We start from the raw sequence: 8,689 nt of genomic DNA, 5'->3' as shown, positions 1-8,689 counted from the left end.
AGAACAGCGTTAGGAACCTGTTTCAGGGGTGCAGCTTGGTCTGGGGGTCACAGGCAGAGGCAGGGCCCAGGCTGGGGTCCAGCTCAGAGGATTCAGGAAGGAAACACAGTGGGGAGAGAGCACAGCAGCCAGTCGGCCCGGGTTTGATTCCCTTCCCGGCACCCACCACCAGACCAGATTCCTGAGCCCACTGCCTGGAGAAAGTCCCGAGGAACACTGGGTGTGGCCAAAGGCAATGATGGTTGGAGGGATCACTTGGGATGGGAGACGTGTGCTGGAAGTAGATGAAGGACCAAAGTGGGGGTAGTGGCTGGAGCAATAGCACAGCGGGGAGGGCGTTTGCCTTGCACGCGGCTGACCCGGGTTCGGTTCCCAGCATCCCATAGGGCCCCCCCAACGAGCAACGCCAGGAATGATTCCTGAGTGCACGAGCCAGGACTAACCCCAGTGCATTGCCAGGTGTGACCCAAAAGGCAAAAATAAATAAATAAATAAAGGACCAAATGTGATGACGGCCTCTCAGTACCTCTATTAGACCATCATGCCCAAAAGAAGAGTCTGGGGGAAACTGTCAGCCATGGAGGCAGGGGGAGGGGTGGGATGGAGGGGGGAACACTGGGGACTTGATGGTGGAGAATGTGCCCTGGGGGAGGGATGGGTGTTCTATCACTGTATGACTGAAACTCAACCATAAAAGCTTTGTAACTTTAGCTCACGGAGATTCAATAAAAAAAATAAATAAAAAGAGAAAAAAGAAAAAAAAAAAAGCCACCCTAAAACGGAGTGAGATGCTGATATGGGGCAGTCAGGGGCAGCAACGTCAGAGGGGGCTTAGCCTGTCACAGAAACGCAGGTTTGGGGGAGCATGAATGTGATGGTGAATGGAAATGACTAGGTTTCCCTAAAAATGGATTATTTTTTCCCCCGCAAACCTGGGATGGGGTTGCAGGGCTGGCCACATGCAAGGCTCTATGCACTGTATGATCTCTCTGGCCCCCAAATGGAATTATTATTTTTTGCTTTTTGGGTCACACCCAGCGATGCTCAGGGGCTCCTCCTGGCTCATCCACTCAGGAATTGCTCCTGGCGGTGATCGGGGGACCATATGGGATGCTGGGAATCAAACCTGGGTCAGCCGTGTGCAAGGCAAACACCCTCCCTGCGGTACTATCACTCCAGCCCCATATTTTAAAGGTGTTTTTTTTTTTTTTAAAAGGTTGTTTTAAAGATAATTCCACCACTGGGGGCTGGAGCGGCGCTTGCCTTGCACCTGGCCGATCCGAGTTCCCATAGGGTCCCCCAAGCCCCGCCAGGAGTAATGGCTGAGTGCAGAGCCAGGAGTGACCCCTGAGCATTGCTGGGTGTGACCCAAAAAGCAAAACAAAAGATGATGGTTCTGAGACCCTAAGCTGGTCTTCAACGGCTAACACCCCAAGTTTTGGGTTTTATGTTTTCTTTCAAAACCAAGACTTGGCTTTATGCTAAAATACCATGAACTAGTTTTGGGCATTTTTCTGATGCAAAATGTTTTTACTTTACTGTTCTCACTGACTTTTCCTAATTATGCTAAAATCCTTAGCTGTTTGTTGTTCCTTGCAAAGAGAGAGTAAAACACCCACCCAGGTTGGCTTTTCTCAGTGTAGAGTACTTTATTTATTTGCTTTTTGGGTCACACCTGGCGATGCACAGGGGTTACTCCTGGCTCTGCACTCAGGAATCACCCCTGGCAGGGCTCAGGGGACCCTATGGGATGCTGGGAATCGAACCCGGGTTGCCCGCGTGCAAGGCAAACGTCCTACCCGCTGTGCTATTGCTCCAGCCCCCTCAGTGTAGAGTACTTTCTTGCCATGCATAAGACTCTGGGTTTGTTGTCCAGCACCAAAATAAAAGTGGGGAGGTGGTGCAGGGAAACCTTAAGAGATTCATCAACTAAATCCAACATCCGTAGACTTTGTTTGGATCCGGATTCCAACAGCCTAGTGTATATAGACTTCTATACAGAATTAGGGAAATCTGATACAAAGTGGGTAGTGGATAATACCAACAAGAATTTTTATTAAGGGGCTGGAGCAATAGCACAGTGGGTAGGGCGTTTGTTTGCCTTGCACGCGGCCGACCCGGGTTCGATTCCCAGCATCCCATAGGGTCCCCTGAGCACCACCAGGAGTGATTCCTGAGTGCATGAACCAGGAGTAACTCCTGTGCATCACCAGGTGTGACCCAAAAAAGCAAAAAAAAAAAAAAAAAAAAAGTTTTTGTTGAGTCTGGTAAGAACAACTTGGTTATAAATGAAGATTTTTTTTTTTCAAATTTCATGGCAGTGGTGGAATTATCTTTTTTTTTTTTTTGCTTTTCGGGTCACACCCAGTGTTTTACCGGGTGTTACTATACTGAAGAAAGGAATTTGGATTGCAGTGGACTTTGGTTGTATTACTTCAAAATTTGCTAATGAGTGTGGTTTTTTACACATTATCTACTATTTTTTTGGTTGTCGTTAACTTTTGGGTCACACCCAGGGGTGCTCAGGGGACCAAGAGCAGTGTTGGGGGATCGAACCTGGGCCGGCTGTGTCCAAGGCTAATGCCTTTCCCGCTGCTAACTCTCCTGATCCATCTACTTCTCTATTTTTTTTTGTTTTTTGCTTTTTTGGGTCACACCCAGTGAAGCACAGGGGTTACTCCTGGCTCTTCACTCAGGAATCAGTCCTGGCAGTGCCCAGGGGACCATATGGGATGCTGGGAATTGAACCCGGGTCGGCCGCATGCAAGGCAAACACCCCACTCGCTGTGCTATTGCTCCAGCCCCTTCTTCTCTATTTTTCACCTAAAAAAATAGAAAAGCTCCATTAAGAGGTCTGAGAGGGGATGAAGCAGAGTGGGTAGGGCGTTTGCCTTGCATGTGGCTGACCTGGGTTTGATTCCCAGCATCCCATATGGTCCCCCGAGCACTGCCAGGAGTGACTCCTGAGTGCAGAGCCAGGAGTAACCCCTATGCATCACCGGTTGTGACCTCCCAAAAAAATAAATAAATAAATAAAAGGTCTGAGAATAAGACGGCACGGATCCACTATGGAGGAAAAAACCCAGACCACATGTTTCTCTTCATTAATTTATCATTTAATATAAATGCTGACAGAAAGCAGATAAAGACCTTGTAGACACTTTATTTACAAACCGAAAGGTGAACCACCTCCTTCTTGTTAAATAATCCTTTTATCTGCAACTCTTGGGAGCTTTAAACACGAATGAGGAGCAACACAAGGCAGAGTCAGTTTCCAAGATGACAAAAGGAAATAACATGTCAATAAAATGTGGCGTCTTTGATAGAAACAACATACACATAAATACTATGAAATCGAAAAAGATGGCCCTAATCTTCTAAAAAAAAACCGAACAAACCTGTAATTAGAGAAATCTGAACTCATTCATAGAAGCACACGTTAGTGGCCCTAAACTCTTCTTACTATGTATTTTTTCCCAGCCTCACTTGTTTAAAGACTACTTGCAAATAGGAACAGAGTTTTTACCCTCCTTTTAAATTGAGAAGCACATGTTATTTTATTATTTTTTTGGTTGTTTGCTTGTTTGTTCTAGGGCCACACAGGTAGTGCTCAGGGCTGACTTTACACTCAGGAATTACTCCTGGTGGTGCTCAAGGGACAATAAGGGACCCCAGGGATTGAACCTGGGTCAGCTAAGGAAAGAATACTCCATTTTAAAGAGTCCCCCCCCCCTTATTCCCAACCATCAAGAGACAAAGTCTTCAAATAAGATTTTACTGTTTACCAGATGCTAAGGAATTATTCACAGCTTGTGAAATTCCAACCCTCTTCCTAGTTTACTGTCAATATTTTTTGAAGTTTTAGACAATTAGAAATAAGATTTCATAAACATTAGCAATTTTAAAAGCAAGCTATCACTGTGAGGCTCATTATTTTTACTTTTGAATAGAACTGGTGAAGGCGGGTTAGAAATGGGACGTTGAAATAAGGAAACAATAGGAACGCAAGTAAACGCGGAATAAGAGACACACGTTTGCTGTTCCCCCAACTGCAATGAAGCAGTTTCATGACTCAAATCTCATGGGCTCCTTTATTAACCTAGATTATTTTTGTTAGACAGACCTCCACAGGGCACAATCACAGACAATCAATACATTTGGCAGACTACAAAAGCCCTATCCCAAGCAACTACACATCAATGTTAAGAAGTTCTTAAAAAAAAAATACACAAAGAAAACAAATTAAAACCCGTCCTGAAAGGCGGCAGAGTGTCTCAGGAGACTATGAACCCTAAGGAGCAAACTGTCCAAAGTCAAGAAAAAAGGGAGCATGGAATGTGGGTTTGGGGGTACAACCACAGACCAAGAGGAATCTCACAACTGGAAAATGCTTAAGTGGGTGGAAGGTTTTGTTGACTGACTTTTCTTCCCCAAAGGCACAGACTCACTGTAAAGATGGCAAGGCCCATGAATCAAGGGATAAAAAGGAAATTAAAAACCAAAAAGTCTTCCAAATCCTTTTCAGTACCAGAAGGTTGGAAAAGGAGAGTTTCAATGGGAAGAAGATAATGCGGTCGGTGTTTATCCAGGGACACCTGGGACCAAGCCACTCACGTTTCAGTTGAACAGAAGATGTAAAAACGGATGAAAAAAAGCTTAAAACGCTGATTTCCCTGGAATCTCTCAGGTGGATTCCTATTCAGTGGAGACATGACGGGGAAATCCAGCCAACAAACAAGCATCCACTAATTTGTCTTCATCTATTTTGAACTCTTTTGCACCCCAGCTGGGGTGGGGTCAGGGCCCCCAGTCACAGGATGACCGAGTGTAGGATGGAAACTAAAGACTTCATGAGCTCGGTCTACTTAAGAGCCAAAAGCAAAAGAGAACAGACAGGCAGAGTGAGACCATAACAGAACCTTGAACCAGTTTAGAATAAACGTTAGGGCAACAACGTCACTGGATTCTATGTGGCGAAACACACATTTTTGGACATTATCTCATTGCCTTGAGGTTAAAGTTTCTCCTTTGGGCTACTGTGCCTCTTCTGTTTTGGTTTGTTTTAGAAAACAGAAAATATTACTCTTTTAGCTGAGAGATACAGCTTTGAGGAAATTCAGTATTTGGCTGAAAACTCTGAAAACAAGCATTCCAGTGGTGAGGTCAAATCCGTCACCCAACAGGATTTTGGGCTCTTCACCATTTTTTTGTTCAGTGCAGTACTGAAAATCCACCTACTGGAATGCAATTATTATGGGGATAGTTTCCCATTCTTTATTAACATCATAGTCAATTATGGAGCAATGTGAATCAATAATGTGAGAAAATATCTTCACTGGTCAAGAAAAACAAGCCTGAACAAAATCTTAAGCTGTTTCTTCCTACAATCAAAAGTACCTTTTACCAAAAAAAATAATAATTTTTCCCCAAGAGGTTCAGGAAAGTCAAAAAAAGAAAAAAAAAAGATTGTAATTGACCTACAACTCCCAGTAAGTTGTGTCAATAGGATAGGTTCATAAAAGCTGAGCTGAAAATCACCTGATATAGGAATCCTGGCTGTTCAAACCAAAACTGGAAATACAAATGTGACCATCACAAGACCTCGGGGCAAATGCCAACACAGGCCCATTTGCTGGTTCAATCTCCGATGTTGAAAAGGAGACTTGACTTTAGTAACTCTGCCTAGTATTTCTTCCAAAGAACAAGCACTTTTCAGGAAAGAGATTCTTAGCAATGTATCACCTAAGTTAAATAGTTACACACACACACACACACACACACACACACACACACACACACACACCAAAATGGTCAAACTCTTTTAGGGTACAAAACATTGCAGTTAATTTCCAGGTAGATTAGTAATTTCTCACTTTTCAGGAAAGAGATTCTTAGCAATGTATCACCTAAGTTAAACAGTTAAACACACACAAACAAAATGGTCAAACTCTTTTAGGGCACAAATCTAAATAAACATTGCAGTTAATTTCCAGGTAGGTTATGAATTTCTCCTCAAAAGTAACTGGAACTTTCTTTTTAATGAAGTTATAAATCAGGTGGCACCTTTTCAATATATTTAATATAGAAAACTTTTTAATAGGAAACTTTTATGTAATCCTTTAAAGTGAGCAAAAAAAAAAAGTGAAAAAAGATGGTAAGACCTCCATCCATCACCACATGCATATGAATAGCATCTAAATACTCTTTTAGTGAAAAAAGAAAAATCGGATTTTTCCAGTTCTGAATATAATCTAATATAAGGACTAGTAGTTATTTCTCACCAGTCGCCTGCCCATGAATTCTTTTACTCAGCCTCAAGATTTGACAGGAGTGACAACAGATTATCCTTTAGGTCAAGATAAAACAAAATGACAACCAAATAATAATAATAATAACCCCCCCCAGCCCACAATACATCTCAAAGGGGAGGGTCAAGTGACTACTTATACAGAATACAGTAAAGGATGACATTCACTAGTTTAGAGAAAAATAAGGAATTTTCATTACTTTTACATTTTATAAGGCCAGCTAACTTGGAACAGTTAACTTGAGGATAAACCTATCTACACAGTACATTAACTCACAAATACGAAAAAAAGGTTTAACGATCAAAATGGCTCCGATTCCCCCACCCCCTCCCCTCCCCTCCCCTCCCCAAATCGAACAGAGAAAGGCGCAAGTCTTTGGCTCTTTTCCAAGAAAACAGCAGGTTACCAATTTGAACCAGACCTTCGTTTGCCTACCAGTAGGGCAAATACCACATTTGTGCATCACTGAGTAATAACACCATTAAGGCAACTTCACAGAAGTTATTGGCTAAGCGAATTCATTTGAATGCTCTGTTTTGAGGCAGCAAAATCACTGTTGCAGATTGGGAGTCGCAGGGGGGTGGGGTGAAGTCTAGGGGGGAATTTGCAAGACAGAAAAGGAAGGGGGTTAAAAAAAAAAAGTTTTTTTTGAGCTCTACCTCTGAAGGCCTATGGGAAAGTTGAACGGAGTTCCACACGTTAAGATGGCAAATGAGAGTCACAGCCATTTTTATGTCTTTAAGGCAAAAGAATAAATACATGAAAAGCAAGCAGGCAAGGGAAGTAACATGGGAGAAGGAAGGATCATCCGAGCTAACGCGGTAGCCGGTATTAGAGACAGTGTCACATTTGAATAATGGCACTGGAACCCTACACTGTATTGAATATTTTTGGGATTCATTAGACAAGTCACAGGGGATGGACGTTTGGTTCCCCTTCGCCTCTGTAAATGGCCTCAAATATCTCTTGTAGATGTGATGATTCAGTAAAAAAATACTATTTATTTATGTATTTATTTGTTTTTTGGGTCACACCTGGTGATGCACAGGGGTTCCTCCTGGCTCGGGGGACCCTATGGGATGCTGGGAATCGAACCGGGTCAGCCGCAGGCAAGGCAAACACCCTACCCGCTGTGTTATCTCTCCAGCCCCCCAAAAATAAAAATACTATTTAAAAAAAAAAACCAAACAACAGAGGATTCACTCTGCTTGCTTTGCGGCCATCTCTAGCTAGTAAGGCAAAACACCTCAGAAGCCAGAACGTCGAATCTCAGTATCCCGACGTCTTATTCTCCATGAGACCCTCACCGAGCCAGAATAAAACCCTCGTTTGCTGATTCAAGCCAGAGTGAAGATAGGACTAAGGGTCCCTACCCTTCATCCTCTTGAAATCGCTCATGTTCATTTGAGATGGGTTAAGTCTTGCTTTTGAATTCAGTGTAAAGCAAAAGCGTTATTTTTAGAAGAAACGCTAAAGCGTTCTCCCCACAAATGGAAACTGCGATTTTTTTAGAGTGGGAAAAAAAAGTTATTAAGTCAAAAGAGTGCGTTTCTGAGTTCAACTAACAATGGGGCACCGCAAAAAGGAACCCCGTTTCTGCCTGGCTGGCACTGCCAAAAGAGAGTGAAACGAGGAAATTTAGAGGAAAACTTAGAAATTTAGAAAATTTAGAGGAGACGAGGAAAACAACTTGAGTGATCAGGGCTTTCAAGAGATCTGCAACATGGAATTCTACTTTGATTTTGGACTTAAAATACTCATCAGCTCTCTCCCGATGCCCAAATAATTTTGAAGTGGAAATGGAACAAACTGTGTCTCAAATTTAGGAATTATCTAACGTTTTCAAAGGAGAACTAAGATCTGCCCAAATCTGCCTACAGAAGAATATCGCCTTGCACGGTTCTAGAGAGAAATAAAAAATTGGAACTCTGTAAGACATATGAAAGTCTCTCTCCTTCTCCCGAAACAAAATAAACACTTAAAGGATAAACGTAAGGGGGTCCTCAAGCCAAAAAAATATATAAATAAAAATAAATAAAAATAAAATTAAAGGCAGAAAAGCAAGTGAAGTGGGACGGAAAAAAAAATGTGGGTATCAACTGAAAAAAAAAAATAAAGCCTCATTGCCATTCAGTGCTTTTGTCTCCCAATCAATCATTTTATCGCAACAGCTGCGCTCATGCGAAAAAATCCTTAAAGCATACTAATATATATACAGATATAGCTACGTATATCTGTATATATATAATATATATATAAATTTTTATTTAAATAAAAAAGAAAGCTCGAATCCCAAGCCAATATGTGTATATCAAATCCTTGACCAGCCAGGTCTGTAGGGCATAATCAAATTCAATGTGAAATAGTATATAAACACGAAG

The sequence above is a fragment of the Sorex fumeus genome, unplaced genomic scaffold (genome assembly GCF_029834395.1).
Source record: "Sorex fumeus unplaced genomic scaffold, SorFum_2.1 ptg000226l, whole genome shotgun sequence".
NCBI classification, from domain to species: domain Eukaryota; kingdom Metazoa; phylum Chordata; class Mammalia; order Eulipotyphla; family Soricidae; genus Sorex; species Sorex fumeus.
Note: the sequence above shows the minus strand (reverse complement) of the source record.